Below are 16,762 nucleotides of genomic sequence, written 5' to 3'. Positions count from 1 at the left end.
AGTTGCACAAATCATATATCTTTACTCCTAAATACTACTGTGCGTATTTCCTAAGAACAAGGACGTTCTCTTACGTGATATGATTATCATCTTCAGGAAATTCACCATTGACACAACACTTTAATCTACCATCATACTCCTAATTTTGTCAACTGATCAAATAATATTCTGTATAACATTTTTTTCTCTAGTTCAGGCTTATTTGTTACCTTTAGTTGTCAAATATCTTTAGTTTCCTTTAACCTGGACTAGCTCCTCAGCTTTTCTTACTCTTTCATGACTTTTATATCTTGAATATGCAGGTACTTTTTAAAAAAGAGAATATTCCTCATTTTCGTTATTCTGATGATTCCTTACGATTATATTCAAGTAAAGCATCCCTAATTGGAGGACTACAGAAATGATATCGTGTCTTGAGAACATCACTTTTGGATGGTACTCATGGCTTATCTGCCCCTCATTGCCGTATTGATTTTGATCATTTGGTCAAGGTATTGTTTAGTTTATCCACCATGTATTTTCTATTTTCCTCTTGCAATCCTTATTATTACAGTTGAAATATTTTTATTTTCCTACTCCACCTTTTATCAGTCAGAATTTTCCCTCCACCTTTATCAGTCAGAAAAGTTCTCCCTTATTCATTCATTCATTCATTCATTCATCTACCAGCCCAACCTATTCATTATCAAAATGAATTCAAAAATTCCTATTTTTTAAATTTAAAACTGTTATTTTTCAATACTGTATTTATATGAGTACTCGTATTGTACCAGATTTGGCCAGTGGGAGTTCCTGTAGACCAGCTCCTTTGTCCTTTTTACATGCCCCAATAATTTACTTTTAACATGCCCCAATAATTTACTTTTAACATTTTCTTACTTTATGGCTTAATATGTTCTAGGATCACTTTGCATACCCTGTTCCAGCCATTGAATCATCCATTTCTCAGAGGAAACTTGGTTCATTTTAGTGGAAAATGCAATTAGAAACCAATACCTAGGTCTTCAATGTGCTGATTGCTACTGAAGTATCATCTTTGCTTCTAGGCCCTTTCAGCAGACAAGAGTTAAGAAATATGTGTGTGCATATATGCATATATAATCTATTATTCTTACATGATCTGTATAATATATATGTATAATGTACTATATAATCTAATCATCTATCTATGAAGATATCAGAAATCATTTGTTCTTACTGAAACCTCCAAATCCAATCCATCTCCATAGAGTTTTCCTTGCCTGCCCCCCATTCTACATTTGCATCTCCCTTCTTCCACAGTGATACCACTATAAAACTATCTACAAAAAATTCAGGGTTTTTTGGTGTTCCTTCCCATCTCTCCCCTCCTTCCTCCAACTGAAGAGATATAGTTAAATACCATGTTTAAAATGTGTTTGGATTTGTTCCTTTATTTTCTTTTTAGCATTATTGTAATTCATTTGAAATATAGTTGTATACCTTGGTTTCAGTTTGCTTTTAGTTTTAGTTTTAATTTTTTGTTCCTCCATACCTTGGTGATTTATTTTTATTTCTAGAATATGTAGAATATTAACATGCTTCCAGAAGTCATAATTACAAAAAAGTTATACTTACTCAGAGAAATGTCATGCCCTCTTTTGTCCCTTTCACCTTCATCATACTCCCCTGTAGGTAACCAACTTTATTGTCTCCAGGCTTATCTTCCTGTGTTTCTTTCTGTAAACATAAAGAGATAATTTAGATTTTTTATTTCTCTTTATTTACTATATGAAAGGCATCTCTCTTCACTTAATAATATTTCCTGGAAATCACTCTATATAAGTTCATACAGATCTTTGTAATTAGTAGTTACAGCTGCCTAGTACTCCATTGTGTGCACGTAAACTGTAGTTTATTCAAACAATGTTCTATCATTATTCTTATTTTCTCAAAAGTGTTTAATGAGAATGAGTTTGAATTTTGTCAAAGGCTTTTTCAGTCTCTATTTTCCTTCAAATTTAGTCTTATTTCAGAAATTTTTTGGCCTTTTTTCTTCTATTTTTTCACCCCAGTTTTTCAAGTTCTTGATTTATCTCCTCCTGTTGTCACATCATTACCTACTGTTTTCTGGCCATTTCTTCCCTGAGTTTTTGTATTTCTGATTTGTGATCTTCCTTCAGAATAGTGATTGCTTCATTATTTCTCCAAGAAGTTTTGGTTTCCAATTTTCATCTGATTAATGATAATATTTTCTGAAGAATTTTTTTCTATAAGAAAGTTTTATTGCTTTTTTCACATTTTTAAAACATGGTATTGTTGTGTGCATGTGGTGTCTATTCCTTTTCTGTTTCTCACACTTGATTAAATTTTATTTTCTGGGGCCATCTTTTTACAAGAAGCACATGTTGGGGAAAAAGAAAGACTGTCTCCTCTACTTCTTGAACCTGACTTAATTCAAGGAGGTTTCTATTGCCATACCTAAACTTCTACAGGTTCTACTCTGCTGTTGCCATGAGGGGACAGCACCTGCCTTTTGGGGATTCCCTAAATTTAGAAGATTTGTTTTTGATTATTTTATGGTCTCCTATTCCTCTGTAGCCTCTAAGCCCTTTCTCTGCCTCCCATTGTGCTCCTCAACCCTGCTCATAGTAGTTCCCATTCAGAATGGGTCCTTCTTCAGGTCTGCTAGTCTGTTTTCCCAATGTTTTTCCTACTCCTACCCTTGACTTTTATTATACCCCATCACAGTTTTCTGCAATTCTCTGTTACCAGTTCAGAGGTGGGCAGCATTTATACACAAAATTTGTAGTTTGGAGGCGTTTTTTGCCTTCTGCCTTTGTTGAAAATGAAATTTGCATTTTTCTTATTGTCCTTGTTTCCTTATGGCCTTTTGGAGAAGTGGAATTATTCATAACTAAGCTGCCATCAAGTTTTTACTGGAAGTTGAAACCTATTTTACAATATTTCCTCTGTTTTACTTGTCATATGACTCTAGACCAGTTATTTAAATTCTTTGTACTGCTGTTGTCTCATCTTCAAAGTAGGTTAGATAATATCTATTAAGGTTCATGTAGGAATACATTGAGATACTAAAGTTGGTATGATATCTGGTATGTGGTTTACTAGATTGTAACTGCTTAATAACAATAATGGATGAAGATGATGACAATGATAATCCTGGAAGTCCAAGTCTATGGATACTTACTGGTAGAGGAGTAGAAGACCTGGTTTGAGTTAGTATGACATTTTTAGGAGGCATATTATAAACTTTCCACTCTGCCCGTCTCCCTTTTCCTTTCATTAACTGGATCTACAAATACTTGGTTTGATTGGGTAACAATAATACTGCAAATATGACTATTTAATAATTGTGGCTAATTACCATGTAGAAATATAAAAATTAAGCAATAATTAAGAATGTCCAATTAATTTCATTATTTATTTGATTATAGTACTAAATTTAACCAGTTTATGTCACCTTGCTTGGCTCAACTCCAGTTATGATATATGCCTTTTCAGAATTAAGAACAAAATGAGATGTCTGTGCCTACCTTTTTTTTTTTTTTTTTTTTTTTTTAATTTTATTTATTTATTTATTTATGGCTGTGTTGGGTCTTCGTTTCTGTGCGAGGGCTTTCTCTAGTTGTGGCAAGTGGGGGCCACTCTTCATCGCGGTGCGCGGGCCTTTCACTATTGGCCTCTCTTGTTGCGGAGCACAGGCTCCAGACGCGCAGGCTCAGCAATTGTGGCTCACGGGCCTAGTCGCTCCGCGGCATGTGGGATCTTCCCAGACCAGGGCTCGAACCCGTGTCCCCTGCATTGGCAGGCGGATTCTCAACCACTGCGCCACCAGGGAAGCCCCCTGTGCCTACCTTTATTATAACTTTTAAAAACAATCCACAATTCATGATGATTTGGATACCTGAACCAAGAAAATTATTTTCTTCCCCACTGGGATGCCTTCCAATCTTTTTTTTTTTTTGCCAGAACATTCACCAAAGTCATTTCAAAGTCACTCGCTTGTTTTCAGTTATTCTTCCCCTTTTTATTTATATTTATTTATTTATTTTTATTTTTGGCTGCGTTGGGTCTTCGCTGCATGCAGGCTTTCTCTAGTTGCTGCAAGCAGGGGCTACTCTTCGTAGCCGTGCACGGGCTTCTCATTGCCGTGGCTTCTCTTGTTGCAGAGCACGGGCTCTAAGGGTGTGGGCTTCAATAATTGCATCATGAGGGCTCAGTAGTTGTGGCTTGCGGGCTCTAAGGTGCACTGGCTTCAGTAGTTGTGGCATTCGGGCTCAGTAGTTGTGGTGCACAGGCTCAGTAGTTGTGGTGCACGGGCTTAGTTGCTCTGCAGCATGTGGGATCTTCCCGGACTAGGGATCGAACCCGTGTCCCCTGCATTGGCAGGCAGATTCTTAACCACTGTGCCACCAGGGAAGTCCTATTCTTCCCTTTTATGCTAAGTATTTCTCAAGAGATTTGGAAGTGTGTCTGTGTTTGAAATGGTTGCATATATTTTCTGTTTTTATATGTAATTTTAATTTAAACATTAGAAATTCTCTATAATTCCATTGGTATCTCATCTTAAATAGACGCATCATTCCTTTTACTCAAAGACTTAATCAAATATCACTTCCTCTGTGAAGCCTTCCTTGACTTTCCCAGTGCAATTAGAGAAGTTTATTTTCCTACTGGAGCACTTTCCACATTGTGCTGTGTTTTGTGCACAGCACATGGCATTTAGAACAGAATGAGAAACACTTGTATTTCAACTCGATTCTATGTTTCTGGGGAATGCTTGCTGTATCTTTTCACATCCTCAGAACCTGGCATAATGCCTGGCATTGAGAGACACTCAATAAATATTTGTCATATGAATGAATACATTGCTGGAACATTCCCCTAAAAGTAATTTTGATTCATTAAAATTTCTTCTCAGTAAACGTCATTATAACATTGAAGGTATGATTCTCAACTCTAAAACATTATAACACTAGCTAGATATGTGAACCAGGCAAAGCAGTGCAATCTCTATGGCCTTCATTTATTCATTTATAAAATGAAAGGTTTGGTTAATGTGATCTCCTGAGATCCTTACATCTCCAAAATTGTATAACTTTATGATGCTTAAGAATTGAATAAATGGGAGAGGGTGGTGTAAGCACATGTTTTCAGCCCTACTTTCTCTGTCAACTGCTTTCTGGAATGACAATATTAAAATAAGTCCACATGTGTTGACTGGAAAAATCTAGATGTCTATAGGCGATGAAATCTAGGGAAAAGAGAGCATATATAGGAAGGGAGAGTCAAGAACCCCCTTAAAAGTGGTTTGAATTAATTGTGAGACTGACAAATTATGTAATATGCAGCTATTAAAAATTCATATAGAGACCACAATAAGATATCATTCCATGCCCATTAGAATGACTAACTTTAAAGAGACTAGTAATACTAAATTTTGATTAGAATGTGGAACAACTGAAACTCTCATTTATTGTTGGTAAAAATATAAAATGCAACATTTAACCACTTTAGAGAAAAGTCTGGAATTTTAAAAAATTAAACATACACCTACGCTATGATCTGGCACTTTCTCTCCTACGTATTTTTTTAAATTAGCATACAATAAAGTTGACTTTTTGCCATAGAATTATATGAATTTTAGCACATAAATGGATCATATAATCAGTCCACGATCAAGGTAAAATTGTAACACCCAAATCTCCTTGTACTACCCCTTTGTTGTCACTCCCACCCCCCAATCCTACCCTTGGCAACCACTGATCTGTTCTCTGTCATATCATTTTGGTTTTTTTTCTAGAATATCATATAAATGGAATAATACAGTATGTAACTTTCTGAGAGAGGCTTCTTTCACTCACCATAATGCCTTTAAGAGTCACCCAAGTTGTTGCATGTATCAATAATTCTTTTTTTTTAACTTCTGAGTAGTATTTCATTTTCTGGATATCCTACAGTTCGCTTATGCATTCACCCATGAAGTATAGTTGGATTCTTTTCAATTTTTGGTAATTATAAATAGAATGGCTGTAAACCTTTGTGTACCAAGTTTTTGTGTAAAAATACATTTTCTTATAAATATTTCTCTAGAGTAAATACCTAGGAGTGGGATTACTGGGTAAGTATATGTTTAACTTTATGAGAAACTGCCATTCTCTTTTCTAAAATGTCTACACTATTTTGCATAACCACCAGCAATGGATGGGAGTTCCAGTTGTTCCACATGCTTGTCCACACCTGGTGTTGTAAGTATTTTTCTATTTTAGTTATTCTAATAGGTCTATAGTGGTTCTCATTCTGGTTTTAATTTGCATTTCCTTAGTGGCTAATAGTATTGAACATTTAAAAAATATACTTATTTGTCATTCATATCCTCTTGGTGGAGCGTCTCTTTAATTTTAAGTCTTTGGCATACTTTTTAATTGGGTTGTTTATTTTTTTGCTGCTGAGTTTTGAGAGTTTTTAATATACTCTGTTCTTTGTTGGTATGTGATTTGTGACTAGTTTCTCTCAATATGTCATTCGTCTTTTCATTTTCTTAAAAGTATCTTTTACAGAGCAAATATTTTTATTTTGATGGAGCAAAATTCATTTAATTTTTATTTTATTGATTGAGTTTTTACTTTAACCTCAAATCACAAACATCTTCTCCTGGAAGTTTCATAGTTTTAAGTTTTATATTTAGAACTATGGTTAATTTATAGTTAAATTTTGCATAAAATGTGAGGTATCAATCTAACTTGATTTTGTTGCTTTTGGATGTCCAATTGTTCCAATGCAATTTATTGAAAAACTATTCTTTCTTCTTTAAATCGTCTTTGCATCTTTGTAAAAAATCCATGGGCCATCTTTGTTTGGGTTTAATTTTGTACTCTATTCTATTTCATTGATTTGTGTATTTATTTTTTAACAATACAACACTATTTTATAGACTATAGTAATTCTGAAAATCAGGTGGTATGATTGCTCCAACTTTATTCTCTTTATTTTTTCCAAAATTGTTTTGGACATTCTAGGTTCTTTGCCTTTTCATTTAAGTTTTAGAATCAGCTTATTTATATGTATAAAAACCTTGCTGGGATTTTGATTAGAATTGCATTACATCTATAAACTAATCTGGGGAGAACTGTCATCTTTATCATATTGAATATTCTAATCCATAGACATAGTATGTCTGTCTTGATTTAGATCTTTTTTGATTTGTTTCATCTATTACATAGTTTTCAGAATACAGATTCTGTACATTTTTTTTTGGTAGAATTTAGACCCAAATATATGTTATTACAAAAAGTATTTTAAAAATTTGGTTTCCAGTTGTTCATTGCTAATATATAGAAATGCAATTGACTTTTGTATGTTGATCTTGTATCTTATGATATTTCTAAATTTATTTAATACTTCAAATAGTTTTTTTTTATAGATTCCATTGGATTTTCTAGGTAGGTAGTTTTATCATTTGTGAATAGGGGCTGTTCTATTTCTTCTTTACCAATCTGTATACCTTTCTTCCCTCCCTTTTACTCCTCCTTCCCTCCTTTCTCTCTCTTGTTTGCATTGTTGCACTGGCTAGGACTTCCAGTATGATGTTGAATAGGAGAGGTGTGAGCAAACATTCAACAAGATAAAAGTAAACCCAAGCAAGGACAAGGGAGGAAATAATAAAGATAAGAGCAGGAATCAATGACATTGAAAACTGAAAAACAATACCTTGACAGGTTGCCTATTTTAGGAGGCTAGCACTGTCTTTTACTGTTAAGCATGATGTTGGCTGCAGGTTTTTTGTATGGGCTCTTTACCATGATTTTTCCACATCAATTGATAAAATCATGTGATTTTTTTTCTTCTTTAGCCTTTTAAATATGTTGGATGGCTTTGATCAATTTTCAAATATTGTATTGTCTTGCTTTTCCTGGATAAGCCTCACTTTATTGTGGTGTACTATTATACTTATTTATTGTGGAATTTTATATGCTAGCACTTTGTTTAGGATTTTGGTCTATAGTTTACTTGTACTGTCCTTATTTGATCTCAGGGTAACACTGGCCTATTATAATGAGTTTCGAAATGTTCCCTCTTCTATATCTTGGGGAAAAAGTGAATAGATTTTGTGTTACTGCTCATAAATACATCTGGGTCTAGAGATTTCTTTTTTACAATATTTTAAGTATGAATTAAATTTCTTTAATCATTATAGGACCATTCATGCTATCTATTTTCATCTTGGTTGAGTTTTGTTAGTATAAAAGATTCCTGAGGAATTGGTTTATCTCATTTAAGCTGTTGAATTTATACATGTAGTTGTTCATAATATTTTTTATTATCCTTTAATATCTATTGTATCTGTAGTAGTATCCTTAATTTCATTCCTGATATTGGTAGTTGGTATCTCAGGTCTCTGTTTCACCTCAATCTTGCTAAAGGTTTACTAAATTAATGGATGTTTTAAGGAACTAGCTTTTGGTTTCAGTGACTTTCTGTTTTATTTCTCAGTTTTAAGTTTCACTGATTTCTGCTCTTATCTATATTATGTCCTTTCTTGTCATTGGTTGGAGTTTATTTTTATTTTCTTGTATTAGTTTCTTAAGGTGGAAGCTTAGATTATCTGTGACCTTCCTTCTTTTCTAACATAAGCATTTAATGCTATAAGTTTCCCTCTAAACATTGCTTCAGCTGCATCTCATAAATTTTGATGTGTTCCATTTTCATTTTCATTGAGTTCAAAGTATTTTCTAATTTACCTTGAAACTTCCTTTTTGACCTATAGATATTTTAGAAATATGCTGTCTAAATTCCAGGTGCTTGAGTATTTCCCTGTTATCTTTGTGTTATGATTTCTAGATTGATTTCATTATTGTATGATTTTAGTTCTTTTAAATATAAGTCTTATGACTCAGGATATGGTTAGGTGAATGTTCCAGGAGCAGTTGAAAAGAATACATATCCTGCTGTTTTTAGATGCATGACTCTATAACATTTCAGCTGGTTGATGTTCAGTTCTTCTAAATCCTTGCAATTTTTCTGACTACTTCTATTGATTATTGAGGGAGGAGTGTTGAACTCCAACTCCAGCTCTCCAACTATATCGTGGGTTTGTCTATTCCAGAACTAGAGAGATTCTCCTGGAGCTCTCTCTGTATGCATCCTGTCTTCTTCTACTTCTGGTTTCAGGCTGTCTTGCATCCAGACTGGAGGATACTGAAGTAAAAATGGGAAACCCGCTTCCAGTTTGGTGGTGCTTCAAGTTTTGTCTTTTTTTCCTTCAACCTTCCTGATGCTACTTACTTTTCAAAGTCCTCAAATAGATGCTCCGTGCATTCTATCAAGATTTTATGGCTTCATTCAGTGGGAGATACAGGGTGGAATGTGCTTAGTCTACCTTGTGGAAGAGGCCACTGCTCAGTATTTACCCAAGAAAATGTATGTTCAAAAAAAGTTTGCAGTTATGTTCACAGCAGCCTTATGTATTCTGGCCAAAAGCTAGAAACAGTCCATTGTCTGATGAACAACTGCAGTATAATCATTCAATGAAATATTACTTAGCAAGCAAAAGGGACAAATTACTGATTTATGTTTTTAGTACTTAATATCTATGTGTGTATATATATATATATATATATATATATACAAATAATATAATTATATATTATATATAATACATATGATTTATCTATTTAATTATGTAGATATATATTATCAGACCTATCCATCCATCCATTTATCTATGTATCTCACAGGGCCAAGCACCTAGTAGGCATTTAACATCTATTCTGGAAGAAAAAAAGGAAGTATAAACAGACCATTCAAGAATTTTGATTGAAAAGGGGAAAGAATAGTAAAAACTACAAGGTTTTATATTTTTGTAAGAAGGAGCAACTTGAAGATGTGTATAGCATGAGGGGAAGGAGCCCATGGAAATTGTAGAGGTTGAAAATATCAGGGGAAGAAGGAGTAAGATCCTGGAGCATATGGGAAGGAAGGGGAATTGAAACCATAGGTGGAGAAATGGCTTTGATCACTCTCTGCTGTGGTACACACACTCCACTCCAGTCGTTTCTGTTTTCTGCCTGGGCTTTTAAGGCATTAAACAATTGGACTAAACATTCTATGTGGTATTTTCTAGCTTTGTGTACCATGATTTTCGGCCAGCTTCCCTGAAGATAATATTTGTTAGAAGAGCACTCTCTAGTCAGGGGTAACTGGACACAAAGGGTAAATTTAGAAGGGAGACCAAAAGAGAGCTTCTCCTTTCCTTCTGCACTCAACTACTAGTACCTTCCTAGACATCATATATTAGATTCTTTTATTTTTCTGCACAAAGCACAATCTCACTAGATATCTGTTTTCCTGTACTATCAAATTTTGAAATAAAAGTGAGTTACTGCCAAAACAAAGTAGAAAGAATTATTTTGTACTAATCTTATTCAGTCTAAATTATGTGTTGCTAAACTATATATGGAAAGCTTCCCATTTATAGATAGATGTTTTCAACTATGAGTATTAGAAATTATGTACAAAACTAATAGAGGATATTGGTATGATTCAGAAGAAATTAATTTTTTTAGTACCTAGAAAATAAAACCAACTGTTTAAAAATTTTTATTACGTAGTCTAACTTTATGTACTGTCTTCCTATTCTCTGAATGGACTGTGTTGACTAGTGAAATTTAACTAAGCTTTAAGAGAGGAATACAACTCTTCATATAATTTAGGCCCAAGAAAGATGCTCTTTCATCCAGGAAGGTCATCCTTGCAATGGTAGAGTGGAAGGGCAATTAGACCAGCTAAATCAAGATCATTCTCATAGTTTTTTTTGTTTTTACTACCTACACATAACTTGTTTCACACAATTATAAGACGAACATTGCAAATATGATGTATTATATGAAGTCTTACTAGCCTTATTTTTACTTTTATATAATATGCCAGGGTTTTGGATAATTTGCGATATTTTAAAAATAGTATATTCTACCTTTATAGCATATAGCATATTTCCCAACTAATTCATTGGTCTTGGTTGGTGCATATGTATTTCAATTGGAAATTTGAATTTTAACCATAATTTTTATGAACGGTTTTAATCACCATCTCACAGAAGAAAGATATTCACGTGAAAAATTGATCTGTATTCAGAGCTATTTCAGAATTCTTTGAAGATTATAATCTCGAAAATTATTTTTCCTCAGTCCACTAACATACACCTTCTTAGTAATTGCCGGCTATTAACTTTTTTACCGGCTATTAACTTTTTTCCTCACTCCTTTCTTTCCTTTATTAAGCTGATTTTCATCTTTACCAAAAAAGCTCAAGACTTTGGAGAGGATGATGAGAAGTATTTGGGCAAAATGATAACTGATTGAAAACTCAAAGTGAAACTGCCTTAACGTGGAGCAACAAAAATGCAGAGGCCAGACTGAAAAGGAACAAATGGGGAAGGGAAAGTAAGAGAACAAGAGAAGGAGGTAGGCTTGTATGGATTCCTCCTTAGCAATAAAGCCCAAATAGATTGGAGCTCTTTCTTCTTCTGGGACTTTTATTTCTATGTGTGAATTGGTATGTGTAGGTAACTGTATATAATGAGGAATTATCTTTTATTTCCTATTTTTAAATATTTCCTGCATTTGTTAAATTGAGCTTTCATAATAATTGGAATGGTGAGGAAATGATGACTCCTTCCAAACTCAGATAATATAATTTTAAAGAAATGATCTAGTTTTAAAAAGAAAAAAAATAGTAGACAAATATAATACATCTTTGTAAATAATGGGTTGGGCAAGGGATTTAAAAGATTTTGCAATTAACTTTATTTGATCAATATGAAATTGTATATCTTGTATTTTCTTTATCTTATAAATTGCTGTTAATATGAGTACATTCTTTGTTTTTCAACAATAATATATATGTATATTTATATTCATGGAAAATTAAGAGGGATAGGCTTTATTAAGAATCTTTTTTTTTTATTTTGTAATTTTTTTTAAACATCTTTATTGGAGTATAATTGCTTTACATTGTCGTGTTAATTGCTGCTGTACAATGAAGTGAATCAGCTATACATATACATATATCCCCATATCCCCTCCCTCTTATGTCTGCCTCCCACCCTCCCTATCCCACCCCTCTAGGTGGTCACAAAGCATGAGCTGATGTCCCTGTGCTATGCGGCTGCTTCCCACTAGCTATCTATTTTACATTTGGTAGTGTATATATGTCAATGCCACACTATCACTTTGTCTCAGATTACCCTTCCCCCTCCCCATGTCCTCAAGTCCATTCTCTATATCTGCGTCTTTATTCCTGTCCTGCCACTAGGTATTTCAGAACCTTTTTTTTTTTTTTTTTTTTAGATTCCATATGTATGTGTTAGCAGACGGTATTTGTTTTTCTCTTTCTGACTTACTTCACTGTATGACAGACTGTAGGTCCACCAACCTCACTACAAATAACTCAATTTCATTTCTTTTTATGGCTGAGTAGTATTCCATTGCATATATGTGCCACACCTTCTTTATCCATTCACCTGTCGATGGACACTTAGGCTGCTTCCATGTCCTGGCTATTGTAAATAGAGCTGCAATGAACATTTTGGTACATGACTCTTTTTGAATTATGGTTTTCTCAGGGTATATGCCCAGGAGTGGGATTGCTGGGTCGTATGGTAGTTCTATTTGTAGTTTTTTAAGGAACCTCCATACTGTTCTCCAAAGTAGCTGTATCAATTTACATTCTCACCAATGTGCAAGAGGGTTCCCTTTTCTCCACACCCTCTCCAGCATTTATTGTTTCTAGATTTTTTGATGAAGGCCATTCTGACCAGTGTGAGGTAATACCTCATTGTAGTTTTGATTTGCATTTCTCTAATGATTAGTGATGTTGAGCATCCTTTCATGTGTTTGTTGGCAATCTGTATATCTTCTTTGGAGAAATGTCTATTTAGGTCTTCTGCCCATTTTTGGATTGGGTTGTTTGTTTTTTTGATAGCTGCATGAGCTGCTTGTATATTTTGGAGATTAATCCTTTGTCAGTTGCTTCGTTTGCAAATATTTTCTCCCAATCTAAGCATTGTCTTTTCATCTTGTTTATGGTTTCCTTTGCTGTGCAAAAGCTTTTAAGTTTCATTAGGTCCCATTTGTTTATTTTTGTTTTTATTACCATTACTCTAGGAGGTGCATCAAAAAGGATCTTGTTGTGATTTATGTCATAGAGTGTTCTGCCTAAGTTTTCCTCTAAGAATTTTATAGTGTCTGGCTTTACATTTAGGTCTTTAATCCAGTTTGAGTTTATTTTTGTGTATGGTGTTAGGGAGTGTTCTAATTTCATTCTTTTATATGTAGCTGTCCAGTTTTCCCAGCACCATTTATTGAAGAGACTGTCTTTTCTCCATTGTATATATTTGCCTCCTTTATCAAAGATAAGGTGACCATACATGCATGGGTTTATTTCTGGGTTTTCTATCCTGTTCCATTGATCTATATTTCTGTTTTTGTGCCAGTACCATACTGTCTTGATTGCTGTAGCTTTGTAGTATAGTGTGAAATTAGTGAGCCTGATAACTCCAGCTCTGTTTTTCTTCTCAACATTGCTTTGGCTATTCGGGGTCTTTTGTGTTTCCATACAAATTGTGAAATTTTTTGTTCTAGTTCTGTGAAAAATGCCATTGGTAGTTTGGTAGGGATTGCATTGAATCTGTAGATTGCTTTGGGTAGTAGAGTCATTTTCACAATGTTGATTCTTCCAATCCAAGAACATGGTATATCTCTCCATCTATTTGTATCATCTTTAATTTCTTTCATCAGTGTCTTATAATTTTCTGCATACAGGTCTTTGTCTCCTTAGATAGGTTTATTCCTAGGTATTTTATTCTTTTTGTTGCAGTGGTAAATGGGAGTGTTTCCTTAATTTCTCTTTCTGATTTTTTGTTGTTAGTGTATAGGAATGCAAGAGATTTCTGTGCATTAATTTTGTATCCTTCTACTTTAGCAAATTCATTGATTAGCTCTAGTAGCTTTCTGGTGGCATTTTTAGGATTCTCTATGTATGTATTCTCATGTCATCTGCAAACAGTGACAGTTTTACTTCTTCTTTTCCAATTTGGATTCCTTTTATTTCTTTTTCTTTTCTGATTGCTGTGGCTAAAACTTCCAAAACTATGTTGAACAATAGTGGTGAGAGTGGGCACCCTTGTCTTGTTCCTGATCTTAGTGGAAATGGTTTCAGTTTTTCACCATTGAGAACGATGTTGGCTGTGGGTTTGTCACATATGGCCTTTATTATGTTGAGGTAAGTTCCCTCTATGCCTACTTTCTGGAGGGTTTTTATCATAAATGGGTGCTGAATTTTGTTGAAAGATTTTTCTGCATCTATTGGGATGATCATATGGTTTTTATCCTTCAGTTTGTTAATATGGTGTATCACGTTGATTGATTTGCATATATTGAAGAATCCTTGCATTCCTGAGATAAACACTGATTGATCATGGTGTGTGATCCTTTTAATGTGCTGCTGGATTCTGTTTGCTAGTATTTTGTTGAGGATTTTTGCATCAATTTTCATCAGTGATATTGGCCTGTAGTTTTCTTTTTTTGTAACATCTTTTTCTGGTTTTGGTGTCAGGGTGATGGTGGCCTCACAGAATGAGTTTAGGAGTGTTCCTTCCTCTGCTATATTTTGGAAGAGTTTGAGAAGGATAGGTGTTAGCTCTTCTCTACATGTTTGATAGAATTCGCCTGTGACGCCCTCTGGCCCTGGGCTTTTGTTTGTTGGAAGATTTTTAATCACAGTTTCAATTTCAGTGCTTGTCATTGTTTTGTTTATATTTTCTCTTTCTTCCTGGTTCAGTCTCGGAGGTTGTGCTTTTCCAAGAATTTGTCCGTTTCTTCCAGGTTGTCCATTTTATTGGCATATAGCTACTTGTAATAATCTCTCATGATCCTTTGTATTACTGCAGTGTCAGTTGTTACTCCTCTTTTTCATTTCTAATCCTGTTGATTTGATTCTTCTCCCTTTTTTTCTTGATGAATCTGGCTAATGATTTATCAATTTTGTTTATCTTCTCAAAGAACCAGCTTTTAGTTTTATTGATCTTTGCTATTGTTTCCTTTATTTCTTTTTCTTTATTTCTGATCTGATTTTTATGATTTCTTTCCTTCTGCTAACTTGGGGTTTTTTTTGTTCTTCTTTCTCTAATTGCTTTAGGTGTAAGGTTAGGTTGTTTATTTGGGATTTTTCTTGTTTCTTGAGGGTAAGATTGTATTGCTATAAACTTCCCTCTTAGAACTGCTTTTGCTGCATCCCATAGGTTTTGGGTCGTCGTGTTTTCATTGTCATTTGTTTCTAGGTATTTTTTGATTTCCTCTTTGATTTCTTCAGTGATCTCTTGGTCATTTAGTAGTGTATTGTTTAGCCTCCATGTGCTTGTATTTTTTACAGTTTTTTTTCCTGTAATTAATATCTAGTCTCATAGTGTTGTGGTTGGAAAAGATCCTTGATATGATTTCAGTTTTCTTAAATTTACCAAGGCTTGATTTGTGACCCAAGATATGACCTATCCTGGAGAATGTTCCATGAGCACTTGAGAAGAAAATGTACTTTGTTGTTTTTGGATGGAATGTCTTATAAATATCAATGAAGTACATCTTGTTTAATGTATCATTTAAAGCTTGTGTTTCCTTATTTATTTTCATTTTGGTTGATCTGTCCATTGGTGAAAGTGGGGTGTTAACCTCCCCTAGTATGATTGTGTTACTGTCGATTTCCCCTTTTATGGCTGTTAGTATTTGCCTTATGTATTGAGGTGCTCCTATGTTGGGTGCATAAATATTTACAATTGTTATACCTTCCTCTTGGATTGATCCCTTGATCATTACATAGTGTCCTTCTTTGTCTCTTGTAATAGTCTTTATTTTAAAGTCTATTTTGTCTGATATGAGAATTGCTACTCCAGCTTTCTTTTGATTTCCATTTGCATGGAATATCTTTTTCCATCCCCTCACTTTCAGTCTGTATGTGTCTCTAGGTCTGAAGTGGGTCTCTTGTAGAAAGCATATATATGGGTCTTGTTTTTGTATCCATTCAGCCAGTCTGTGTCTTTTGGTGGGAGCATTTAATCCATTTACATTTAAGGTAATTATTGATATGTATATTTCTACTCCCATTTTCTTAAATGTTTTGGGTTTGTTATTGTAGGTGTTTTCCTTCTCTTGTGTTTCTTGCCTAGAGAAGTTCCTTTAGCATTTGTTGTAAAGCTGGTTTGGTGGTGCTGAACTCTCTCAGCGTTTGCTTGTCTGTAAAGGTTTTAATTTCTCCATCAAATCTGAATGAGATCCTTGCTGGGTAGAGTAACCTTGGTTGTAGGTTTTTCTCCTTCATCACTTTAAGTATATCCTGCCACTCCCTTCTGGCTTGCAGAGTTTCTGTTGAAAGATCAGCTGTTAACCTTATGAGGATTCCCTTGTGTGTTATTTGTTGTTTTTCCCTTGCTGCTTTTAATATGTTTTCTTTATATTTAATTTTTGATATTTTGATTAATATGTGTCTTGGCGTGTTTCTCCTTGGATTTATCCTGTATGGGACTCTCTGTGCTTCCAGGACTTGACTGACTATTTCCTTTCCCATATTAGGGAAGTTTTCAACTATAATCTCTTCAAATATTTTCTCAGTCCCTTTCTTTTTCTCTTCTTCTTCTGGGACCCCTATAATTCGAATGTTGGTGCATTTAATGCTGTCCCAGAGGTCTCTGAGACTGTCCTCAGTTCTTTTCATTCTTTTTTCTTTATTCTGCTCT

At 34.2% G+C, this 16,762-nt stretch overlaps 1 protein-coding gene across 7 annotated transcripts in view; it reads left to right on the top strand.

The window, feature by feature from the left end:
- Positions 1-16,762, top strand: part of LOC309636675 (uncharacterized protein) — a gene marked incomplete at its 5' end in the record, with an annotated part of 137,895 nt that overhangs the window by 16,745 nt on the left and 104,388 nt on the right. Inside the window, one exon of one of the 7 annotated variants that reach the window (XR_014250143.1) lies at positions 11,183-11,441. The exons of the other annotated variants lie outside the window; for them this stretch is intronic. Of the gene's footprint in view, positions 1-11,182; positions 11,442-16,762 lie in introns of those variants that run through there. 7 annotated transcript variants of the gene reach the window in all.

The sequence above is a fragment of the Balaenoptera physalus genome, assembly GCF_965194825.1.
Source record: "Balaenoptera physalus genome assembly, chromosome: 10".
In the NCBI taxonomy this organism is placed as follows: domain Eukaryota; kingdom Metazoa; phylum Chordata; class Mammalia; order Artiodactyla; family Balaenopteridae; genus Balaenoptera; species Balaenoptera physalus.
The sequence above is the reverse complement of the archived record's forward strand: the minus strand, read 5'-3'. Positions and strand labels throughout refer to the sequence as shown.